General features: G+C 41.1%; 1 long non-coding RNA gene across 1 annotated transcript; it reads right to left on the bottom strand.

Annotated features, from left to right (window-relative positions):
• Positions 1–1,035: 1,035 nt before the first annotated feature.
• LOC138747990 (uncharacterized) lies at positions 1,036–25,235 on the bottom strand. Its single transcript, XR_011347762.1, has 3 exons — positions 24,937–25,235; positions 16,280–16,455; positions 1,036–3,379 (listed from the first exon to the last, which is right to left on the bottom strand). It is a non-coding gene; the product is annotated as an uncharacterized lncRNA (long non-coding RNA).
• Positions 25,236–25,743: the final 508 nt, after the last annotated feature.

Here is a 25,743-nt window from a genome sequence, read left to right as displayed (position 1 = left end):
CACTTCCATTAAATCTCCTATCAAGAGCTTTATGTTCCAAGGCATAGATATCACCAACAACTTGTTCTGCTCCTACCACATTGATGCTATAGCCAAGAAAGCACACCAAATCTTCTACTTTCTCAGGATATTTGGCACATCCTCAATGATTCAGACAAATTTATATACAAGATGCACTATACATGAAAAGTATTCTATCTGGAAGCATCACATTTTGGCACAAGAACTGCTCAGTCAAAGACCACAAGAAATTCGAGAAAGTGATGAATGCAGCTCAGGACATTGTACAAACCAGTTTCCATTCCATTGCCTCTGACTACACTTCCTGCTGCCTCAAGAAAGCAGCCAACATAATAAAAGACCCACCCAATCTGATCATACTCTCTTCTTCCCTCTCCCTTTGAACTGAAGATACAAGAGGTTGAAAACACATACCAACAGATTCAAGGACAGTTTTGTAATCAGACTCTTCAATGGATCTCTCAAATGTAAAGAGTGTCATCTGTGGAGGATCGGTGTCAATCCTCAATCCAGGTCTGGTGTCAGATCTGAATCAAGTTTACTCTCTGGAGGAATGAAGGACAGATTTTACTTTAGCCAATTCCCTTGATTTGTTACACAGGCCAGTGGAAGATACATCACTTATTGGGGGAATCCAGGAGCTCCTCAAAATTGGTTTCTATACCCTACCACAATCTGACTTGGCCAATCCATTTGACAAATATTAACCTATCAGCATTACGCTACACACTATTCATATGCAAATTGAATAATTATGTGAAACAATCACATAACCCAGGTAGGTCCCCTTTCCTCAGGTAATGTTCTTGCACCTAATTGGGGAAACACCAGGCTGTTGGAAATTTATTAGCTTGGCATCAGTTTCCCAGCCATAAACATCAAATCATTATCACATTGCTCAATTTTACATTTTTAAAATTAGTTTATTTATATTTTCAAATCAACGTGAATACAAGAAATTCATCAATTACATAAAGAAATATAATCTTATCATTTGATGTTGATTTTGAGTAAGAAAAGAAAAACAAGAAAAAAAATAACAAGTCCTAACCCTCCCCCTTCCCATCCACTCAAGGAAAAAAGGAGAGAAAAAGTCAATAGGATTGAAGAGAAATAAGAAGAACAGATGAACAATGAAGAAGAAAAGGAAAAAAAGTTTCATTGGATGCATCAATCTCACGCAAAGGGACAAATATCTAGATTTACTTGGAATTCCAGGTGATTCTAGGATCCAGGGGGCCGAGGGTGGAGTGGAGGGGGGTGGGGGCATTGTTAAGAATCTACACCTACATGTTGAAGATACGGACTCCAAATTTTTAGAACATTGTACTTTTTTCTAAGGTTATAAGTAATTTTCTCCAGGGGAATACAAGCATATATTTCTGTTTTCCAATGAGTCATATCTAGATGAGAATCAGATTTCCAGGTAACTGCTATACACTTCCTGGCCACTGCCAATGCGATCTTTACAAATTGTAATTGGTGTTTCGACAGCCTTATTTTAGGTCTTACATCAGCTATATTTCCCAATATAAACAATTGCAGTATCTGTAGAAAGTTTTTTTAAAAGATTTCCCAAACCTTCCCAGAAAGGTCTCACCTTGGAACATGAACAGGTTGAATGCAAAAATGTTTCTGTTTCTTCGCTGTATCTAAAACATTGATCTGATACTTCTGATTTTAAGTTGTGTAATTTTTGCGGCATAAGATATAGTTGGTGCAAAAAATTGTATTATGCCAATCTATTCCTAACGACATAAGTCAAACCAGCTTTTTATCATCAATCAGTATACCCAAATTTATCTCCCATCTTTGTCTAGATTTCTGTAACCCTTGTTTCAGTGTACCCATTTTAAAGCAGAAAATATACTTTTGAAATAAATTTCTTTGTAGTCTCCTTATGAACCTTCATTGCACTGCAGTAAGGTCATCACTGGGCCCAATTTGTCCCTTAAATAAGATCTTTATTGAAAATAGCAGAAGATATATTATTAGTTACGCCATATTTGGTTTTTAACTGATCAAAGAATATCAATTGCTCCTGCTCATAACAATCCTCGATAAACCTGATCCCTTTTTGGGACTAAGTTTCTAGGATTTTATTGACCTTTGTTAAAGGAATAAACTTATTTTGAGCTAAAGGTGTTTTAGGAGATAGGCCCGCTTTAGTCCTGATTTGATCATTTATTTTATTCCAAATATTAATTATATGTTTTAATAAGGGTGCTTATTCCATTTATATATAAAATCTCCTGCTATCCTCTCTCCAGCCTTATGCAGCTCTATTTTTGCTCAAGGCTTGTCTCTTCTGTCAAAGAAGGAAATTACAAACTTCATTTGGGCTGCCCAATATTTTTTGAAATCTGGAAGCTTCAAACCTCTCACTTCATAATCCCATGATAATTTATCAATAGAGATTCTGGGTTACTTACCCTTCCAGAGTAATTTTCCGATGCTTTTGTTCAAGTTTTGAAAAGTAAAATTATGCCACTTACAGGAGGGAATTATAATCAAATTCAGAGAAATTCACAATTTAATTAGCCACTAAATTACATAGTAATTTACAGAACTTTTATGTTTAACTATCTTCCCTTGCTTAAAAGAATTGTGAAAGACTTTGGTAAATGGATGACTCTCCCAATAACTATCGTTGGCAGGGTCAATTGAATGTGTGGCCAAGAGCCAAATATCTCTTCCAGACATTACCAATTCCATTACCCCAAAAGTTTTTCCAAGACTTCAACAAATTAACATTCTTGATTACATTATGTTGTTCAGGGTCTTAATTCTACATATCATAGCCTCACATTGTTTTAATTGCACTTCCTTTGTGATATATAGGCTCTTTCTTGAAATGAAAAAAAAACTGTAAAGGTGGAGGTTCTCTGCCGTACCTTCTTGAATGCACCATGGCTGGCTCCGAGATGTCTACTGCGATCCCTCTTGGGATATGATAATCAAAGGAGCACAGCACTCCTCCACCTCACGTGATGTACAGCTGCTAGAAGTGACTGGTCAGGGGTGGGCTGATGAGTCACGATGACACTGCCAGCCTGTGACTTATCTCCCCATTCTCTCTCACCCACTCACCCCTCTCCCTCCATGACCTCCTCAAGGCAGGGGCGACTGGCGGGAACCATCAGGGGATGGCCAGTGTGGCCTGTGATAGTCCTACCAGCCACTCCAGCATCTCACTGGGTCGATTCAGCCTTTGGTGTTGCTCTCTGTGGCTCAAAACACAGAGCGGTTCCAGCTGCATGGGGGATTATGGGTATGGAAGAGGGCCATTGTTCTGCAGTGCATTTATGATGTGTAGCACTATGGCATCAGTCACCCCACTTCCATTGGGAGGAAACACCTGCAAGTAATTCAGAAGTATATAGCATCACAAATAAGTGAGTCCAACATTTTTAGCTCAATAAGCATGATCAAATTATCATAAATGGCAATTAATTTGTAACTTAACTCCATTCACCAAACTTTTTCTCAGATCCTGTAGTAATTTCAGTAAACAAAAATAAATCAATAAAGCATTTAAAGTTCAGAATTAGGGCAGCATCAACTGCTTTTTGTTGAAAAGAATTTCAAATTTCTCCCATTCTTTCAATATGTAAACAATTCCTACTGAACTCCAAAAAAAAACCTTGTTCCCAGTTGTTTAATCCTTGGAGTAAAAACTAATTTACTGGAGAAGCAGCATCAGTGGGTGAAAAATAGTTGCTAACATTTTGAGCTGGAACACTGGAGATAGTATTATAAGGACAGGCTGGGAGGTCTTGGACAAGGGGTCAATAGGGGATTGGTGAACTCAGGAGAGGTGAAGGATGATGCACAGATGGGGAGTCAGAGGCAGTTGATTGGCAGGTAGCGGGAAGAGCGGGAACTCCAACTGTATAAGAGGAGCCTATCCACCCTCAATAAATCTCAGAGCTTAACCTCCCACACTGCGATTGTGTGTGTTTCTTTGTAGCAGTCAGCTACAATACTTTACTAAATAATAGGAGACATTGTTGTGAGAGATGGGAAAATTGACCTAAAATTATGAACATGGAAGAAACTAAAGTTCATCAGTAAAATGGCTGAAACCAGTTCAAACAGGATAAGTTTGGGGCTTAGGATGCAGGAAAGCAGAGTCAGCACGATTAACATAAGAATCTTCTAGTCTTTGTGACAAGACCATAGGACTAAGATAAGGAATGGTAAGGTACAATAGAATGTAGGAAGTTGAGGTAGTCTGGATCAGATAAGGGTCTCCTAGCCCTGGACAGAAGTACCAAGTCATACATTTCTAATTAGCTAACCATACACAGATTTATACATATGAAATTAGCCAACCCTAGATAGAATGAGTCAACTCTGCATATCAAGAGACTGTAGCCCAGAGAATCAGGAAGGTGTGAATAAGGACAATGACATGATGGGACACCCACAGGATACCCCCTGGTCCTCCAAGTGTACTGAAACTGCACGTAGGCAGGAAGAATTACCTATGCCAAACCCATCCAGGGGGCAGAAGAATGTAAGGGGGAGGGCATTCTGATACTGAAATTGACTGTATAAAAGTTGGGTGAGCCCCAGTATGTGTGTGTATTCCCAGGGTAAGGGGAAGCACCCAACTTTGCATTGTTGTAGTAATAAATGTTCTTTGTTCTCAATTTTTGTCTCGAGCAATTTCTTTAAAGGTACTTTAATTCCTAACAAATGGGGGCTCGTCCGGGATCACACTCCCTCCACTGACAGAGTACCCCGACGACGAGAGTAGGTGCACCCCGGCTGATTCAGCTGGACTCACGGGCGACGGGTGGCTGGTCAGTGGAAGAAGCGAGTGATATCCGAGAAGAGGCATTGAGAACAAACGGCGGAAGGACGCGCGCTAGAGCAGTACTGCCAGAACTCGGTAAGAGTATTTTACTTGTTCCTAAGTATGGGAATAGCGGGCAGTAGAGATGAGAGTCCTGACACAGGACGTGACCACCAGATAGCTACGTACAGCCCGCTTGGGATGATGTTATCTGAGTGGGGCACAGGAAAGACCCGCGGTAAAGACAAACTAGCGGGCAGTAGAGATGAGAGTCCTGACACAGGACGTGACCACCAGATAGCTACGTACAGCCCGCTTGGGATGATGTTATCTGAGTGGGGCACAGGAAAGACCCGCGGTAAAGACAAACTGACGACGGTCAGGTATTGTTGTAATGAATGGGTGGGATACCCGGTTAAAGGGAGCTCCGTGTACTGGCCAAAATTCGGATCCGAGGATGAATGGATGTGTGAAGCTTTGAACTTATGGCTCTATCAAAACCAGCCAGACAATGTTGAGAGCAGGGAATATGCAGCCTGCTGGCTCAAGGGATCCATTGAACAGCTGGTTTTGAATGAGAAAGAATCCAGGGATAAGAGAGAGGAGGAACCTCTTGTCCCTGAATCACAGGGTTGGGATGTGTTACATTCCCTCCCTCCACCCTATGTTCCTCCTATGCCAGCTCCTATCTTTCCTTCCCCTCCTATGACCTACCCTTCTGCACCTTCCCCACCTCCCCCACCACTAGAGAAGAGAGAAGAGAGCAGGAGTGGTATGATAACTTGCTCACAAAGCACTCGATTACCACCTCTGTTGGCAGGAGAGAGAGGTAACTTTAATTCAGAACAGCGTGAGACTCTTCAGGAAGAAAGGGCAGAACCCTTTGATTCATTTCCCAGGGAGCAGGAACCCAGACCTAATAAGCCAGAAACCAATTGGATGAGACCACTGCGGGAAGTTCCCATGGGAGAGGGTCTCGGTTTCGTAAATGTGCCCCTGACCAGTACTGAAGTGTGTAACTTTAAGAAAGAACTGACCTCCCTGATAGAAGATCCCCAGGGATGTGCTGAACAGTTAGACCAATTTTTGGGACCATATATATATACAATATGGGGGTCTCGACATAGAATCCCCAGCAGGGGAACAATTGGTACTAACAGGTTTTGTTACCAACTCAGCCCCAGACATTAAGAGAAAATTACAAAAGACAGAAAATTGGCATGAGCAGGGAATAACCCAGCTTCTACAGATCACACAAAAAGCATTTGTCCAGACATATGAGGATAAGCAGAAAGCAAAGGCTAACATTTTGATGCAAGCAGTTAAAGGAATAGTAGACGAGTAACATGAAAAAAAAAGGCAGGGACTGTGTGCCAGCTCCTGAATGTTGGGAGAAGTGCAGGGAGTGGGAGAGTAGAGACCAGAGATAATTTCATAAATCACGACTTCCCACTTCAGTCACTGACCAATGTTGATTAAAATTCATGCTAAAATTTAAATGTCATAAATGATCGTTTTTCAATACTGAAGAATTAGCGAATTTAACTACCAGTTAATTCCAATTTATGAAATAAATTGTATTTAAATGTGATTTTGCACAGGGAGTACCTGAGAGTTGAGTGATGTTATAACATTTGCAGGGAGAAATGTTTGCGCAAATAGGGTGAGTTCTATACATCTTAACTTTAAGTGTATGTGAGATAAAGAAAGGATCTGATGTGTAAAGTGGCTGGATCAGCCAGTTGAAGGGGGAGTGTGCATGTCCCTTTAAGTGCACTGTGGCACTTGAAATTGAGGCTTCAGGCTCTTGTCTTGCAGTTAGAGGTATGGAGCCCTATCAACACATTTAATACATTTCTTCTACACATTCAGCAGTCAAGGTCCGTGAGTTTAAAGATCACCCACCTCTGGAGAATAAAGATACCTCTGGGGATTCCTATGGGGATTCCTATAAGTTTAATCATTCATTTCTCTGGTGCATTTTCCTCCGGAGTGAAATTAATGCCTCAGCACAATTTCTCTGTATTGCCGCTGTTATTTAATTCATGATAACTTTCCCCCATTCATCAGGTTTATATTTAAATCCGGTAGTGCGGAAGTTACATTGTAAATAATCACGGAGGTAAATCCTGCGCAACTGGATTCAGCTTAATGGAGAAATAAACCTGCGAACTGGTCTATGGTGGTGTGTGAGTACTGCAATAGGTGGAATATGATTTAAATTGGTGGCATTGTTCAGAACAATTGGGTGCATAAGAATAATAATATCATTAAGAACTCACAGATCTTGTACCAGATGCTATTCAGTACATCTTGACTTAAGGACTGGAGAAATTGGCATGTTAGAATGAGATTGGCATGGTACCAATATTTCTTGATTCAATAATGACTCCACAAGCTCCAGGATTCATGCAGCAGAACTTTTAAGTGGAATATAATAGAAACTAGCCTGTACTTAAATTATTGTGTGTGCAATCTTCATAAGAACATCTTTAACTTTTTTTGGTGCCTGTTTTACAGACTGTTTTAAATAAGGCCAGCTCCTGTGAGCTGTGGCACAAGGCATTTTACTTAAGGCAGAACTAAAGGTTGAATATGTTTCAAGTTCTCTTGCAGGGGCTCTTGTGCTGCAATGTCTGTTATGTACTCACTCTAACAAATTGGAGGGTTGTGCCCCATACAGACAAGCAGCTCCAACTGCATTTTAATAAGGTCTAACATATTCAAAACCCATGCAAATATGGTTTGTGTTTCATTTTACAATTTTTACACTAACACAAAGGAAAGTCAGATTGTTATTCATTTTATTAAAATCTAGTGATTGGTTATATGTAAAAGCATGGCAAGAGGATCAACTAAAACCTGCCTGGGATGGTCCCTTCTGTGTACTTTTAATTACAGACACCGCAGTAAGAACAAGAGAGAAAGGCTGGACCCACATTCAAAGAATTAATGACAAAGTGCCATAATGTTACAATTTTATTCGTTTTTTTTTAATGGTTTATTCAGTTTTGTGTATTTTATTGCTGTTTTCAATGAGCTTTACATTTATCGTGGTTTATTCAGTTTTTGTGTATTTTATTGCTGTTTTCAATGAGCTTTACATTTATCGTGGTTTATTCAGTTTTGTGTGTTTTATTGCTGTTTTCAATGAGCTTTACATTTATCGTGGTTTATTCAGTTTTTGTGTATTTTATTGCTGTTTTCAATGAGCTTTACATTTATTGTGGTTTTATTCAGTTCTTCTTGCATTTTATTGCAGTTTTCAATGAGCTTTACATTTATTGTGTTTTATTCAGTTCTTATTGTATTTTATTGCAGTTTCCAATGAGTTTGACATTTATTGTGGTTTTATTCAGTTCTTCTTGCATTTTATTGCAGTTTTCAATGAGCTTTACATTTATTGTGTTTTATTCAGTTCTTATTGTATTTTATTGCAGTTTTCAATGAGCTTTACATTTTTTGTGTTTTATTCAGTTCTTATTGTATTTTAATGAGCTTACATGTATTCTTCATTGTTGTTTACTAATTTCTTTGGAATATTGTTCGTTAATGTTTTAAGCCCCCCTGGAATAGGGGCAGCAGAGGTTACAATTCAGCTCCTTTAGAATGTAGACAGGGCATAGATTTAATGTATAGTCATAATGGGATATAAGGGATCCCAATACGGACCAGGGGAATTAAACAGCTTTAGTGGAGTACTCTCGATGTTTTAAGTACTTCTGGAGAAGGGGTAGCAGAGGTTACAGATTGTACTGTTTTACAGGCTAGAGAGGGCATAGAGGCAAGGTATTTAGAATACGGATCAGGGAAACACAGTGGGGATAGGCAGTCACACAGTGAGGCACCTGTGTACACAGACTAACCGCAAAACAAACAATGTACATTTCACACAAAGGGGGAAACTAACAAGCTAACCGCAAAACAAACAGACACTTCACACAACCACGAGACACATAATCCCCCACCTGGCTCTCTCTCTCTGATCATCCCTGAAGGGGAACACCTGTTTTCAGGATGCTGCTGCTCATCTGGTGGTTATATAACGTGGAAAGGAGCGAAGTAGAGTGCAGGGTGTCAAAATCCTCACAAAGGACATGGTGGGACAAAGACAGACAGAATGGTAGTCAGGATTGTACATGTAGCAGAGAGAGAGAGAGTTGACACATATGCTAATGTACACAGACAGGCTGCAACTCACAAGTTCAATGATATATATGCTAATGTTAGCAGACAAGCTGCAACACACAGTTAAATCACAAGAAACAATCCCCCCCCAGCTTGGTCTCTTTTCATCACCCCATGAAAGGGAGCACCAGTTTCCAACAACGTGAGCTGCTTGACACTTTAATATCAGGCTCCAAACAGCCTTCGGAGATCGGTGGCCCTAGGGTTCGGGGCTGAAGAGGACATCAGATACTAGCCACAATCAAACGGAACCGCCTGACTACTGCTACTCGTTCGCTGCTGAAGGCAGCGCTTCTCATAGACTGCGACTCGTTCGCTGCTGAAGGCAGCGCTTCTCATAGACTGCGACTCGTTCGCTGCTGAAGGCAGCGCTTCTCATAGACTGCGACTCGTTCGCTGCTGAAGGCAGCGCTTCTCATAGACTGCGACTCGTTCGCTGCTGAAGGCAGCGCTTCTCATAGACTGCTACTCGTTCGCTGCTGAAGGCAGCGCCTCTCACAGACTTCGTCGGGACAACACTTACAAAGGTCGTGTGCTTCAAAGACACTGCTTCAATATTTCAACGTATGGGATGGACTAGACTCTTTACTGAGAACTGGAGCCTGATACTCCAAACCCTAATAAGCAGCTGGACTCACTCCCCTGACCTTCATGGTGCTCCCCTACCTAAAGACTTTACACAGACATTACAATTCGGTTATTGACCAGCTGGGTAAAACTACACCTTACACTTGAAAGATCAGTGTTACTGATCTAAAAGAAAAGTGAGGAGAGGGGGGGGGGGATCAGTCACACTGACACTAGTAACCAAAGATCAGTAACACTGATCATGGTGAAAGATCAGTATTACTGATCTAAAAGAAAAGTGAGGATTGTGAGAGATGGGAAAATTGACCTAAAATTATGAACATGGAAGAAACTAAAGTTCATCAGTAAAATGGCTGAAACCAGTTCAAACAGGATAAGTTTGGGGCTTAGGATGCAGGAAAGCAGAGTCAGCACGATTAACATAAGAATCTTCTAGTCTTTGTGACAAGACCATAGGACTAAGATAAGGAATGGTAAGGTACAATAGAATGTAGGAAGTTGAGGTAGTCTGGATCAGATAAGGGTCTCCTAGCCCTGGACAGAAGTACCAAGTCATACATTTCTAATTAGCTAACCATACACAGATTTATACATATGAAATTAGCCAACCCTAGATAGAATGAGTCAACTCTGCATATCAAGAGACTGTAGCCCAGAGAATCAGGAAGGTGTGAATAAGGACAATGACATGATGGGACACCCACAGGATACCCCCTGGTCCTCCAAGTGTACTGAAACTGCACGTAGGCAGGAAGAATTACCTATGCCAAACCCATCCAGGGGGCAGAAGAATGTAAGGGGGAGGGCATTCTGATACTGAAATTGACTGTATAAAAGTTGGGTGAGCCCCAGTATGTGTGTGTATTCCCAGGGTAAGGGGAAGCACCCAACTTTGCATTGTTGTAGTAATAAATGTTCTTTGTTCTCAATTTTTGTCTCGAGCAATTTCTTTAAAGGTACTTTAATTCCTAACATTGTCAATATTCAAAGCAAATCCCATTAATTCATGAGAAATGGAATCACATTTCCTACCCATAATGTCCTAATTCTATTTGGATGACAGTGAACAAATTTAGTTTAATCATATTTTTACAGATTGCAGTCAGTAGCCAGAAAACCTCTTCTCCTTTTCTGCACAGCACGAAGCACCAATTGTCATAAATCCCTTGAGGATCATTCAGATTTCAGTTTCAAATTAATTGTCAGAGTACATACATGACATCACATATAACTCTGAGATTCTTTTTTTACCACAGGTAAAATTACCACTAACTGGTAGTGCAATGCAAAAAACTGTACACAGCATATACGCGTAAACAAATAAAGAACTGTAAAAGTAATAAATGTAAACAAACTGACTCTGCAATACAGAGAGAATTTAAAAAATCAAATGCACAGGTAAGAGTCCTTAAATGTGTCCCTGATTGAGTTTGTCATTGAGGTGTCTGATTATTGAGGGGTAGCAACTGTTCCTGAACCTGGTGGTGCAAGTCTTATGGCACCTATACTTCCATCCTGATGGCAGAAGTGAGAACAGAGTGAGTTCTGGGTGGTGTGTGTCTTTGATGATGGCTGCTGCTGTCCGACAGCAGCAATCCCTGTATATTAGATTAAATCAGTTGAGATTCAACTTTATTTTCATTGTGCCAAGTAAAATACAAAGGCAATGAAATACAATTAGTATCCAACCAGAAGTTAAAAACATAGTGCTTTACACAAACAACTAAGTGCAAATAAAAATGAGCACATTCAACAAGCAAACAATTATAAAAGTATTGACAATATCATGTGAGTGCAGTTACCACTCAGGGCTGTGTTTAAGGTTCAGCAGGGTCACAGGCTTGAGGAAAAAAGATCTTCTTGAATCTGCTGGTTTGAGAGTGAAGCACCAACCAGATGGGAGAAGGGTAAAAAGTCCATAGTTTTTTTGCAATGCATCCTTGATGATGCTCTTTGCCCTGCCAAGACAACGTTCCTGATAGATGTTATCAATGGTGGGCAATTGAATATACTGTACCAATAATCCACTGGGCAGTTTTCACCACCTGCTGAAGTGCTTTATGGTCTGAAATGAGACAATTACCATTTCACACTGAAATGACATAGGTCTCAATGGTAGAGAGGTAAAAATCCATTAATATACTGGGACAGAGGTGTACTTTCTTCATGCTCCGCAGAAAATAAAGGTGCTGTTGTGCCTTTTTGATCAGGATGGAGTTCCGTGACCAGGTGAAATCACTGGAAATGTTGCCACCAAGAAATTTAAAGCTTGATTCATGTTCCACTACAACTCCATTGAACTCCATTCCAGCACACCTGAAGTCCACAATGATCTCCTTGATCTTTTGAGTGTTAAGTGCCAAGTTGTTGTGGCACAGCATGCGGCCAGGTGCTGGACCTCATCCCTATAGGCTGTATCATCATTCCCTTTGATCAGGCTAATCACCATGGTGTTATCTGGGAACTTGATTATGGAAATAGAATCATATACAGGAAGGCAGTCATACGTGAAAAGGGAATATAGGAGAGGGCTCAGCCATGTTCAAGGTGAGAATGGAAGGGAAGAGATTGCCTTAACAGATTGGGGTCTGTTAGTCAGGAAGTCCAAGATCCAATTACACAGTGGTGAGCTGATACCAACCTGATGAAGTTTGCTGATCAATTTGGAGGGAATCACAGAATTGAATGCCGAACTAAAGCTGTACTCAATAGGGGGGGGAGGGTTTTGCCTGTGATGTCCTGGGCTGTGTCCATACCTTTTGGAGTGCTTTACTCTCAGGGGTATTGGAGTTTCCATGCTATACCATGATACAGCCAGTCAGCACACTTTCCACCACATCTCTGTCAAAATTTGTCAGGGTTTTTGGTGTCACACCAAACCTATACAAACTCCTGAGGAAGGAGAGGCACTGACATGCTTTTTCACGATGCCATTTGTGTGTTGGGTCCAGGAAAGATTCTCTGAGATAGTGATTCCCAAGAATTTAAATTTTCTCACCTTCTCCAACTCTGATCCCACAGTGATCACTGGATTGTTTGCCTCTGGCTTTCCTTTCCTGAAGTCAACAATCTGCTCCTTAGATTTGGTGACTTTGAGTGCAAGGTTGTTGTTGGTGTCCCATTCAGCCACATTTTAAATCTCCATCCTGTATACTGACTCCTCCCCTTCCTTTATACAACCCACTACTTGTCAGCAAATTTGTAGATAATGCTATTGTTGTACTGAGCCACACAGTTGCAAGTGTAAAGTGAGTAGAGCAGGGGGTTCAGAACGGTACTGATGGAGATTGTGGAGATATTCTTACCAATCTTCACTGATTGTGGCCTGGAGGTGAGGAAATCCATGATTTGGGGTGTGAACTCCAAGGTCTTGGAGTTTGCTGATAAGTTTTGAGGGGATAATGGTGTTAAATGCCAAACTGTAGCCAATAAAGAGCACCTTTCCAATCAAAGTGTCCCAGGGATTTATATATAGCCAATGAGATGGCATCCACCATAAACATTTTATTACAATATGGATATGGAAATATGGAAATATGGAATTTGAACAGGAGATATTATCTTTGAGTAAGCACAATAATTACAAAATATGTTTTAATTATGATTTGGAATGTAGATTTTATTGGGTCTTGTTTTCATGAATCATGGACACTAAAATGATCAATAGCTGGTGAACTGCCTCATTTTTCTTTAATTTGTGGAATTTGGATCAGCATTAAATGATTATTTACAAATGTCCTTCAGAAATGTTGAGGGGTAACCTTGTACTTGCTAGTCCACAGCTGTTGGATACAGCATTAACAGATTTTAACCAAGCACATTGATAAGTAAATAAATTTCCAGATCACAATAGTATCTTAAAGAGGATTGTTAAAATGTGTTGGTGTAACTATCTCAGTGGTGCATTTTGTCCTTCCTAGGGTAGAGGCAAGTTGCTGTTAACAAAGCCTTGGTAAGCTGCTCTCACCTATTTTGAACATAGCACCCATTGCAGCCACAGTCGACAGGTGATGGATAGCAGCAAATATTCAAAATGACAAATAAAGGAACTGCTTTGTTCTGGTTGCAACTCCAGTTCCTGGTATGTATTGTTCCCAAAGTAATATTTTTAACTTCATCCAGGCAAGTGGAGAATGTTAAACAGGAAAGTCTGCAGTCACTGTGATTGTAGTGCAATACATGAAAATGTTGGAGAAACTCAGCAGGTCATGCGCATGTTATGGACTCAGGATATGAGCAAAAAGCAGACAAGTGCCTTAATAAAAAGATGGGAGGAGAAGGGAGGAAGGGACATTGGAGGACGATAAGTTAACAAGAGGTCAGAATTTGATATAGGTAGAAGAAGATTAAAAAAAAGAGGGGTAGCTCTCTGGATGGAGGGGCTCAGAGGAGGTGGAGGAAAGTAGACAGTAGGGTAGGGAAAGGGAGAACCTTGGGGGAGAGATTTGACAGAAACTGGAAAAGATAATGTGGTAGAGTCCCAGTCAAAATATTAGGTGCTGTTCTACAAATTTGGCAGTGCATGAGACCATGGAGAGACATGTCAATATGCCAACTGCATGGAATTAAACTGATTTGTCACTGGGAGGTTTCTGTTATTGCAATGGACAGAGTGAAGGTGCTCAATGAAATGATCTCGCAGTCTGCCTCCAGTCTCTTCAAAGGGAGCACCAGATGCAGTAGATGATCCCTGCAGATTCACAAATTAAGTGTTCCTTCACTTGGAAGAACTATTTGAGGCCCTGAATGGTGATGATGGAGGAGACGTAGGCTCAAGAGTAGCATTTTTGCATTCACAGGGGTAGGTACTAAAGAGGAAATTAGTGGGAAGGGATGAATGGACAAGAGTCCTGGAGGGAGTGGTCCCTACAAAAAGCAGAGAGGAGAAGATCTGACAGTGGGATCACATTACTCCTGGCAGAAACTGGAGAAGATAGTACGTTGGATATGAAGGCTGCTGGGTTGGTAAAATTGGACAATGGAACTCCTGTCATTGGATCTCAGGACAAATAGGGCCAGGGTAGATGTTATTTTGCAAGCATTCACCTTGTAAATGTTGGAAAACTTTGCAAAATATTGAGTTGAGACCCCTCTCACAAAATACATATTTCTGACCTGCTTTTCCATCTGCATTAATTATTGTTTCTATTGAACAATTATCCGCAGGATATCAATGACAGGGAATTGAAAAACAGCTCGCATTGAATGTCATATGAAAATGATCATGTTGCTCGAGATGTACATTACTTATGTAGGTGTAACTTGTCACCTGTCACATACGAAACCTTTTGTTTCATCTTCAGATTTCCACACTTCCATAGCTATGAAAATTATCAATTTGCTTCTTATTTAAATTGCAAGGTGATTAAATTTGCAGTTCGCCCAGGGAAATATTTTTGCTCATGCTTTTGATCTCTATTGTCATACTTATTCCTCCCTTTTAAATGTTTGCAGGGAAAAGGGCAGTACCCACATTGTTCATCTATGCTGTAAAATGCAGCAGGAAATGACAAAGCCACAATTCTCTTTGAATTTTATTAATCTTTCCTGGGGATCTGCATCATTCAAACCTCTCTTTAAGTACTGTACTTAAATTTATTTTACATATTCTGGGTTAAACCATGATACTCATTTTGAAGAGTGGAAATAGTGTGAAGTGCAAGGATCCAAATAAAATTTATTTATCTGATTAAGGCAAAATAAAAGTGCCCATTAGCTTTGTCTTTATATTAATCTTTGCACACCCTCAGAGACTGTCATCAGAATGCTAAAATTCCTGAACAGATTTGCCCTATTCCTGGAAACAAGCGATAAGTATGAAGGCTATACCAAAAACTACCAAAATCCCATGATGGACTCAACCAGTTCTAAGACAAAATGATGTGGTAGAACAAGATGGGAAATGGGATCCAATGGGTGAAAGTTGTGGCTAGTAGATGATTAGAACCAGTGGGGAGGGGTACAAAAATGGGACTAGAGAGTAGATATGGGAAAGGTAATAAGAATGGCAGATGTGGAGGTGGATGAGAACGAAAAAGGGAAGAAACATAGGAGATGAGGGTGTGTGAAATTAGAAATTTTAAAGTTCATACCATTGGTGTGGAAATAATCTGGATGGAAAATGTAATGTTGTTCTGAAGAGTGGATTTGTGTTAACACTTGAGTGGAGCAATGCCGTGTCCTAGAATCTTGCGACATTATCAAATTTTGGAAGCAGACTGAGCTTCCAGAGCAGTATCAGATGTTAGTTGCCTTATGCTCCCGAGGCAAGGAAAAAAGCTGTGTTATCAGTCATCAAATGCTAGATTAGAGTTAGGCCATAGTTATTGAAATAAACTGCCTACATTCATGCTCAGAGGGGGTCAAGCTGCATACAAAGCAGGGTGCAAGTTTTGAGATGCCCTTCTGAAGCAGGTGGGAATCTCTGCTGTAGCAAAAGGTTGAATCTGTCCACAAACATTCCAGCCAGTTGGTTCACACAGATTTTAAGGACCTGACCAGATACACAGTGTGGGCCTGATGCTTTTTGAGGATCACATTCCACTGCCCAAGAAGTTTTGAGCCCTGATGTTTTAATTAGGCATTTTGTGGTATATGGTTATAAGGTTTTGTCTGTAGGTTACCCCATGAATGTTACCAATCCAATCCTCTTTTTTAAAAAAGTCTCCAATATGAATTTACCTTCAGATTCCCTCTGGCTGCAGAATATTCATTTCCAGTGACACACCATGTATGGATCCACGCAGTGCCTTTTCCTCTTCATGGGTGTACCACCAGTGTATGGGCTGAAGACTATGGGTGAGGTAGTGCATTCATTTGCTATTCAGCAGTGCCTGGCTACGTGAACTTGAAGTAACCTGAAAGAAGAAAGGTGCAAGAGTACAGGGTAGCAAGATGAGGAAATTTACCTTTAATTAGAGGGGAGGTGGAAGCAAAACATGATTAATAGGAAAACTATTGTTCTCCTCACTGCCAACATGACAATGAACAATGTGGCAGATATTCAATAATTGAGTGACCTTTCTGTTGAGCTAGTAAACCAATGAACTGCACTAGTATCCTGCTAGCTTTTTACCATCTTCTCTCTGAAAAGGTGGAATTGTTAATGAATGACTTTCAGTGACTTGGTGTTGTGCTCATGTTGGTGGAATGTTGGGAGTATGTTGGAACTAGGCACTGTTTGTATAAAGCTCAGTGTCAGGTATAAGAGCATTTGATGGGAATTATCAATATAGGATATGAGTCTTAATGTATATTTTGGGAAGCACATAATGGGGTTGCATTGCCAGGAGTAGTATGCCCAGTAGAACATTTGCTTGGAGATTAGATTTAAGATATTCATTGATTCTGAGCACCTGTGGCATTATGTCCATGATCGAGAGAAAAAAGGAACATTGCCTGCTGCTGTGGATGTCATCAGCTATCTCCTCAATTACCAAGGAGCTGTTCTTCTGGCCTTTTGTTGAAAATGATGAAACAAGCTGCAGATAGAAGATCTTATCATCTCATCACATAGGCCTGAGCTTTTAGTTTCTATAAAACATGTTTTCTCTTCAGTCATGCCAAAATACTAGATTACACTGGACAAGGAAGAATTTTCTTCCTGAACACTTTTGGGTGTATTTTATAGATTTTGTGCTACTGATCATGAAAATCACCTTAAAGATTTCCTATCATGTATTTTTTTTTAGATATGACCTATTTTTGGGATTTCCTGTTGTATTTTAAGTCTACTTCGAGCATACAAAACCATGAAGAGCAACATATCATTGAAAATTCATTTTCTGCATTCGCAATTCTTCCCTGCTGATCTTGTGCAGTCAGTGATGAACATGGTGAAAGATTTCACCAGGACATTGAGACCACTGAAAAACAGTATCAAGACAATCAAGACAATGATCACTGGCTTGTTTAACTCTGCTTTTCCCTTCCTGAAGTCAATAATCAGCTCCTCAGTTTTGGTGATATTGAGTTCAAGGATATTGCTGGTGCATCATTCAGCCAAGTATTCTGACTCATCACCTTTCTTTATACAACCCACTACCGTGGTATCATCACCAAGTTTGTAGATGGTGTTACACAGACGTACGTGTAAAGTGAGAAGAGCAAGGGCTCAGAACGCAGCCCTGTGGTGCTCCAGCACTGATGGAGATTGTGGAGATGTTCTTACCAATCCTTACTGATTGTATTCTGTAGGTGAGGAAATCCTTGATCCAATTACACAGTGGGGTGTTGAGTCCCAGGTCTTGGAGTTTGTTGATCAGTTTTGAGAGAATGATGTTGTTAAATGCCGAACTGTAGTCGATAAAGAGCATCCTGATGAATGCATCTTTGCTGTCCTGGTGTGGTGCTGCAATAGGCGAACTGGAACTTATCAGACAGGGTATGCTCAGACAGGACCTGATGTACTTCAGCATCAGCCTTTCAAAACATTTTATGCAAGTGCTACTACGCTCTTCTTAACCAGCAGTATGATTGACATCTGTTTGGAACAAATGGGTATCATGCCCTGCTGAAGATATCCATGAAGTTGGTCAGCACAGATTTTTGATACTCCATCCAGAGCTGATGCTTTCCTTGGATTCACTCTCCTGAAGGCAGCAGGGGACATGGGGTGCGGAGGGGTGGTTCTTCACTGTTACTGTCAACAAATTGGGCATAAAAGGCATTGAGTTCTTCTGAGAATGAAATTTTGGGTCTGCTACTTTACTGAAGGCATCAGATGTTAAGTATAAACAAAAATCAGCATAGGTCAGTTGACTGATGCAACGTAAGCAGCATCATTCTGCGATTAAACATGCTATATTCAATAAAAGTTAATTTAAGGTTTCTCCAACTTTCTATGTGATGCAGCAAATCTGAAATGATCTTTGTGTTCATCTTGAAGTTGTCTATCATATCTCCTTTCTTTAGGAAACAAACTTTCTGAAAAAATTGTTGTCCAGTCTTATCATTTCTTCACCAACCTCTTTCCTATTAAGTGCCCACCACCTCTGATTATGTTTCTTGAGAGATCAGCACACTTGTCAGAAGTATTATCTATGTTGAAATGAATCCTAAATATGCACTAAAATAAATTAAAAATTATAAGCTGAACTGGATGCTGAAATTCTCTTAATGATCGACAAACACAAATGTTGCATTTTTTATAATGCAAGGTTACTTAGAAACAAATGAGTGCGGTTGATCACCTTACAGAATCCCAGCAGAGATTTTCCAGTACTATTCCATTTCTTGTGGAGTGCTCACAGAACAATTTTTTTAAATTGTATCTTGGTACTTGTGACAATAAATTTAAACTTAACCTTGGCAAATGCTTTGTTGTAGACAGTTGCAGGTGTTTCTTCAAATGAACAAGATTTTCAAAGAAACCATACAACCCGTTTTTCACAGTGGATAACATATAAATAGAATTCCGTGAGGTGTGTATATTGAGCATTCTCATCATATTTTCTTTCATCTTATGCCAACAGTAAAATTATGATGACATGAATGATGAATCATCATTGAATCTCTGTCATTTACTGTTTGTGGCTGTGGAAATTCATTCACTGAGGATATTAAAGATCAACCAATAGATTGTTAGCTATTAAGGAAATAAAGGAATGAGAGTTAATTTTAGAAAAGAAATGTTGAGGTAAAAGATCAGTAATGATTTTATTGAATAGTGAAACAGATACAAGTGCCTGCTTCTTTTCCTGTGCACTGATCATTTTGCATAAAAGGATTTTTGTGACTGCAGTCAGCGAATTGGGCAACATTCAAGGAACTGGCAGCAGATCGGAATGATTTGGCCACAGCGGTGACCAACTTTTGTCAGAAACTGCATGGATGAACGTGTTCCTACCAACACTATCTGAGTAAATCTATATCAGAAACTATAGATGAAGCAAGGGATTTGCAAACTGTTGGAGGTCAGATCTGTGGATTCAGGACAGGAGGTTTAGAAGCATACAGAAGGTCCAGGAGCAACCTAATGAAGGCCTTTACCAATGCAAAGAGACAATTCTTGACCAAGCTTGAGTCTGAGACAGACGTCAGACAGCTATGGCAGGGCTTGTATGCTATCATATCCTAAAAAGCAACACCAGACAGTATTATCAACTGTAAAGTATCTCTTCCAGATGAGCTCAAAGCTTTCTACAGCCCCCAGTGACTCTGTGCTCCCAGTCTTTGAGACTGAGGTAAATGGAACCTTCAGGAGGGTGAATCCTCAAAAAGCATCGGGCCCACACTGTGTATCTGGTCAGGTCCTTAAAATCTGTGTGAACCAACTGGCTGGAATGTTTGTGGACAGATTCAACCTTTTGCTATAGCAGAGGTTCCCACCTGCTTCAGAAGGGCATCTCACATTCCACTGCCCAAGAAGAGCAAGGTGGCATGTCACAGTGACTATCAGCCAATCACAGTGACTATCAGCCAATCACAGTGACTATCAGCCAATCACAGTGACAGTGACAATCACAGTGACTATCAGCCAATCACAGTGACAGTGACAATCACAGTGACCATTAGCCAATTGAATTATCAACTCTGAAAAAGTGCTTTGAGTGGATGGTCATGGAGCGAATCAAATCCGATCTCAGGAAGGACATGGACCCACTTTAGTTTGCCTCTCATCACAAGAAGTCAATGGCAGATGCCATCTCACTGACGCTACACTCTGCGTTACATCACCGATTCCACAGCAACACCTACATCAGGCTGCTGTTCATTGACTACAAGAACACAATCATGCTCCCAAAACTCATGACCAAATGAAAGGATCTGGGATTCTGTCTGTTCCTTTGCAAATGAATTCTTGACTTCCACGTTAGCCCATCCCAATCAGTGCAGATCAGAAATATCCCATCCACAAAGAGAACAGTGCATGGAACGTCAAATATTATAAAGTTACAATGAACAGGAATAAAAATGCATTCAATATGAAGATATATTCCATCAGGAGACACGTATCATTCTGTTTATATACCTTTGCCAGACTCACGATCTTAAGTTAAGGCAGTGGTTTTCAAACTGCCCCCCTACGTTAAGGCAGTGGTTTTCAAACTGCCCTCCAAAACTCACATACCACCTTAAGCAATCCTTATGCCATACGTGCTCTATGATTATTAAGGGTATGCTTAAGGTAATATATGAGTGGAAAGAAAAAGTTTGAAAACGACTGTTTAATTGTACTTAATTGACTCGTTGTGTGCACTTTTCATAACTCCAAAGGAAATGGGCCATTGACAATTTTTCTCACGCAAAATATTTCAGTAACAACTGGGTCTAGGGAAGTGGTTCACAAACTTTTTTTCCTATTCACATCCCACTTGAAGCAACCCCTTACAGAGAGCACTTATGGCATAGGGATAGTTTAAGGTGGAATGTGAGTTTGGGGGGCAGTTTGAAAACCACTGCATTAAAGAATTCCCATACCATCAGCTGGATCAATTACAAGTCACCATTCAGGTGAGGATATCCAACATACCATTTATTTTGGAGTATGTCGACTGGCATATGTCAACCCTCCTTTTTCAGCCTAATTTTAAGGGTTTTATAGTATATTCAGCATAAAAGGCGACCCCAATTTTCTGGCTGCCTTGGGTGCCCTGTTGACTGACGTATAAGTTGACCCCCAAAGCTCGCGATGCCTGAGACAGACCATTGACTGGTGTCTGTCACCCCCCCCCCCCCCCATAGATCACGTAGATTGATCTGCTGGGTGCTGGCTGGAGGTGATTGGTGTCAATGGAGGGTTCATCGATATAACGCAGCACGCGACGAAAATATGAAGAGACAGAAATGGGCAAAAAAAAACAACTGAGCTGCTGCAAGAAAATTTGAGGTGAATGAGAAGTAAGAGATTGGAGGAAGAAAGAAGAGACTAAGAAAGACACCAAAAAGGCAATGTTCTTTGAGAAAAGGTATCACTTGTTGGCCAGAGTTGGAAGATCATGTTACAGAATGGGGAGGTGAACAGAGGCAAGATTGCTACATAGTCACCCGAAATAAAATAAGAATATTTGCACCGCAGTGGGCCAAGTCGGACCCAGACTTCAGTAATGATTTGGAGGCTACAGTCGGCTGGTGCAATTGTTTCATGAACAGGAAAAATCTGGAATTATGCACAGAAACTACCAAAAGATCTTGATCATAAAGTTCTAAGTTTTCACCAGTCTATTATACAGATCCAGCAGAAAAACCAGTTTGTATTGGCAAATATCAGAAACATGGACAAAACACCCATGAATTTTGATATGATAGGCAATAGAACAGTGAAATGGAAAGGTATTAAAGCTGTGCAAACCAGATGTACAGGCACGAAAGGACGAGGTTTACTCTGGTGTTTTATCATGCATGGCCGACGGGATGAAGTTAAGACCCATAGTAATCTTCAAATGCAAAATGAAATTACCTGCAGGTTTGTTTTTGTACATTTTCATAAAAAAAGGATGAATGAAAATCAAGTAAAACTATGGATAGACAATTTGAGGTTTTCGCAAAGAACGAAGTTTACTGGTCTGTGATATGTTTTGTAGCTGAAAAGACTAAAAGTAGATTAGTACTACATAATTCTTACATGGCATTTATCCCAGGTGATTTGACATCTACATTGCAACCTCTCGATGTCTATTTTAACAGGCCATTCAAATTCCATATGTGTGAGGAATGGAATGGATGTAGAGTGCAGAAAAGTGGATTACGAAAGGAGGGCAATGCGTGCTGCATCACTTGATATGCTGTGTAATTTCGTGCTCAAGGCATGGAACTAAGTTAAAGTAAAGATTGTGAAAAAATCATTTAAAAAGTGTGGTTTCTCTTGTGGAATTGATGGCACAGAAAGTGATTTACTGTGGATTACTGACAATGAAGCTGAAACCACCTCATCAGATGCAGACTGGGACCCATATGATGACTGTTTAAACAGTGAAAGTATGAATGTGCTTGCTGCCATCTTTGCTTCAGACGATGAGAGCAAGTATGATTTTGAAGGGTTCCAAATGTGTTGTTGTTTTCAGACAATGATAGCGATTTTGAAGGGTGCTAATTGTGTTGCTGTGTTGAATAAAAACCTCAAGGAAATTCTCACAATTGGGTTTTTTTTTTGGTTTATCAAAGGTCGACATTTTTTTGAGAGATTTTTATTGGGTTTCACGACTCAACCTATACGCTAAAATACACAGTATATGCTTCTGGTTCAAACTGATAAAAGTATATATTCATCCCACTGTTTTGCATATATAAATTTGAATTTTCTTAAAAACACTGATTGCTAAACATGCCTGTGCACTTTATATGCCAACAGTCCACTTGCTTAAAATGAGTTTGGGTCATCTCCGTGAATGGATATGTTTTGAGGGCAATGCAACTCAAATACTGATAACTTCTTCTTCTTTGGCTTGGCTTCGCAGATGAAGATTTACAGAGGGGTAAATGTCCACATCAGCTGCAGGCTCGTTTGCGGCTGACAAGTCCAATGTGGGACAGGCAGACACGGTTGCAGCGGTTGCAGGGGAAAATTGGTTGGTTGGGGTTGGGTGTTGGGTTTTTCCTCCTTTGTCTTTTGTCAGTGAGGTGGGCTCTGCGGTCTTCTTCAAAGGAGGTTGCTGCCCGCCGAATTGTGAGGCGCCAAGATGCACGGTTGGAGGCGATATCAGCCCACTGGTGGTGGTCAATGTGGCAGGCACCAAGAGATTTCTTTAAGCACTCCTTGTACCTCTTCTTTGGTGCACCTCTGTCACGGTGGCCAGTAGAGAGCTTGCCATATAACACGATCTTCGGAAGACGATGGTCCTCCATTCTGGAGACGTGACCTACCCAGCGCAGTTGGATCTTCAGCAGCGTGGATTCGATGCTGTCGGCCTCTGCCATCTCGAGTACTTCGATGTTAGGGATGAAGTCGCTCCAATGAATGTTGAGGATGGAGCAGAGACAACGCTGGTGGAAGCATTCTAGGAGCCATAGGTGATGCCGGTAGAGGACCCATGATTCGGAGCTGAACCCGCACGAGTGGCAGTCTCTTCAATCTGAGGCGCCTGCAAGCTCACACCAAGACACAAGAGCAACTTGTCCGTGAACTACTCTTTGCAGGTGATGCCGCTTTAGTTGCCCATTCAGAGCCAGCTCTTCAGCGCTTGATGTCCTGTTTTGCGGAAACTGCCAAAATGTTTGGCCTGGTAATCAGCCAGAAGAAAACTGAGGTCCTCCATCAGCCAGCTCCCCACCATGACTACCAGACCCCCACATCTCCATCGGGCACACAAAACTCAAAACGGTCAACCAGTTTACCTATCTCGGCTGCACCATTTCATCGGATGCAAGGATCGACAACGAGATAGACAACAGACTCGCCAAGGCAAATAACGCCTTTGGAAGACTACACAAAAGAGTCTGGAAAAACAACCAACCAACTGATAACTACAAACACTAAAAATGCCTTGTATTTGATCATCTATATTTTGTCTTTCTCAGAAAACTTTAAATAGAAAATACTTTGCCCTCAATGAAAATTCTGAACCGTCAAAAATGTGCTGAAACAAAGAGCCAAAAATTTAACACCAGCAAGCTATATGCACTCATTATTTCTTCATTATTTTTGTTAAGTCTCAAACGTATAAAAGATCCTAAAATTAAACATGATAAACACCATTCTTGGCTGATGAGTGAGAATATAGGATAGAGATCAAGAATCTCGAGCCCCTTTCAGGTGCTCCGACGCCGGCAGACGCAGCTGGGGGAGTGCAGCTGGGATGTTCAGATGGCCGTGGAGAAGGTGCCTTTCTGTTACCTGAACATGCCAGCCATAGTCCCACTGCTGCTTTCAGGTGCAACAGGGGATTCTCGAAGCCAGAGATTATACTTACAGGAGGAGGATTAGGTAAGTGCTCCTCCTGGCCGAGTTCTCCACTTTCAGGTGGCCACCCGACAGTCACATTGGAGTACAAAATGCGTCTTTACATCGGGGTAGATGGCCTAAGAACAATGTTACTTTCAACATTAGCAAGATCAAGCAGCTTACTGTGGTAGGTCAAGTGACCATGCTCCTGACTTCTATCATCAGGACATTTTGGAGGTTGGTACTTATAAGTTCTTGGAGCCAGCATATTGACAGCCATGAAGAAGGCACACCAACACCTCTATTTTCTAAGAGGCTTTATCAAACTTCTGCAGGTGCACTGTGGAAATTACACTGACAAGTTGCAGCAAGACCCAATTTGGAATTCAAGTTCTCAAGAACACAGAAGGCTTTAAAATGTGCAAACCTTGCTAAATGTGCAAACCTTGGAGGCTTGACTAGAAAACACAAAATTAAATTGCATTTAAGTAAATTCATTTATGTTACTTGAATTTACCAAAAGTCTCTCTATTTATCTCCATGAAATGAGTGGTGTACTTCATGTTCAGACTTAACCCTGCGCAGTAAAAACAGAATGTTCCAGAATCTGTGAAAGGAAAAACAAGTATTAAAACTTCAGGTCAAAAATGCCAAAGCACCAAGGTGTTTTCACTAGGCTCTTTTAAACTGCAGCACCTGGGTAGCCTTCCTGGGTCCCAGGTGCAATTACTGGGTCAAAGGAGCTGGTAGCACCTTTTAAACTGCAGGAGGAATCGACCTATTAAATTGCCAACCTGGCAATTTAAGGGGGATCCGCCCCTGCGATGACGCAGTAAGTGACAAATCACACACTTATGGGAACTATCGGTAAGTCTCCCCCGCACCCCCCACCACCAGCTGTCAGTCGCCACTTCCCCCCGTTAGTCACCACCCACTGTCAATCAACATCCACCCCATCATTCGCGCACCCCCCCCCCCCCCCAGAAACATCCTTCTGCCATGAACATTGAGCTGTCGCTGAGAACCACAGTGGCGTTCACAGCAGCAGCAGTTTGCAGCCCCCCACTCTCCCCCCACCCCCGATCACACCAGCAACCTCTCTCTCCCCCCGATTGCGGCAATGACCCCTCTCTTCCCTGATCACGGCAGCGACGCCTCTCTCCCACGATCGCAGAGGGCACTTCAGCCAGGGATTTCCCTGTGACGCCAGTACGCATGCGCTGACGTCACAGGAGTAACCAGGTCAGCCATATTTGTTTTCAACTCGCCAGTGGACGCGACATAGTTAAGTTTAACTCGGTTCCCTACTTCTGAGGTACGTCAG

Source organism: Narcine bancroftii, chromosome 13 (genome assembly GCF_036971445.1).
Source record: "Narcine bancroftii isolate sNarBan1 chromosome 13, sNarBan1.hap1, whole genome shotgun sequence".
Classification (NCBI taxonomy): Eukaryota; Metazoa; Chordata; class Chondrichthyes; order Torpediniformes; family Narcinidae; genus Narcine; species Narcine bancroftii.
This window is presented reverse-complemented; position numbering and strand designations above follow the sequence as displayed.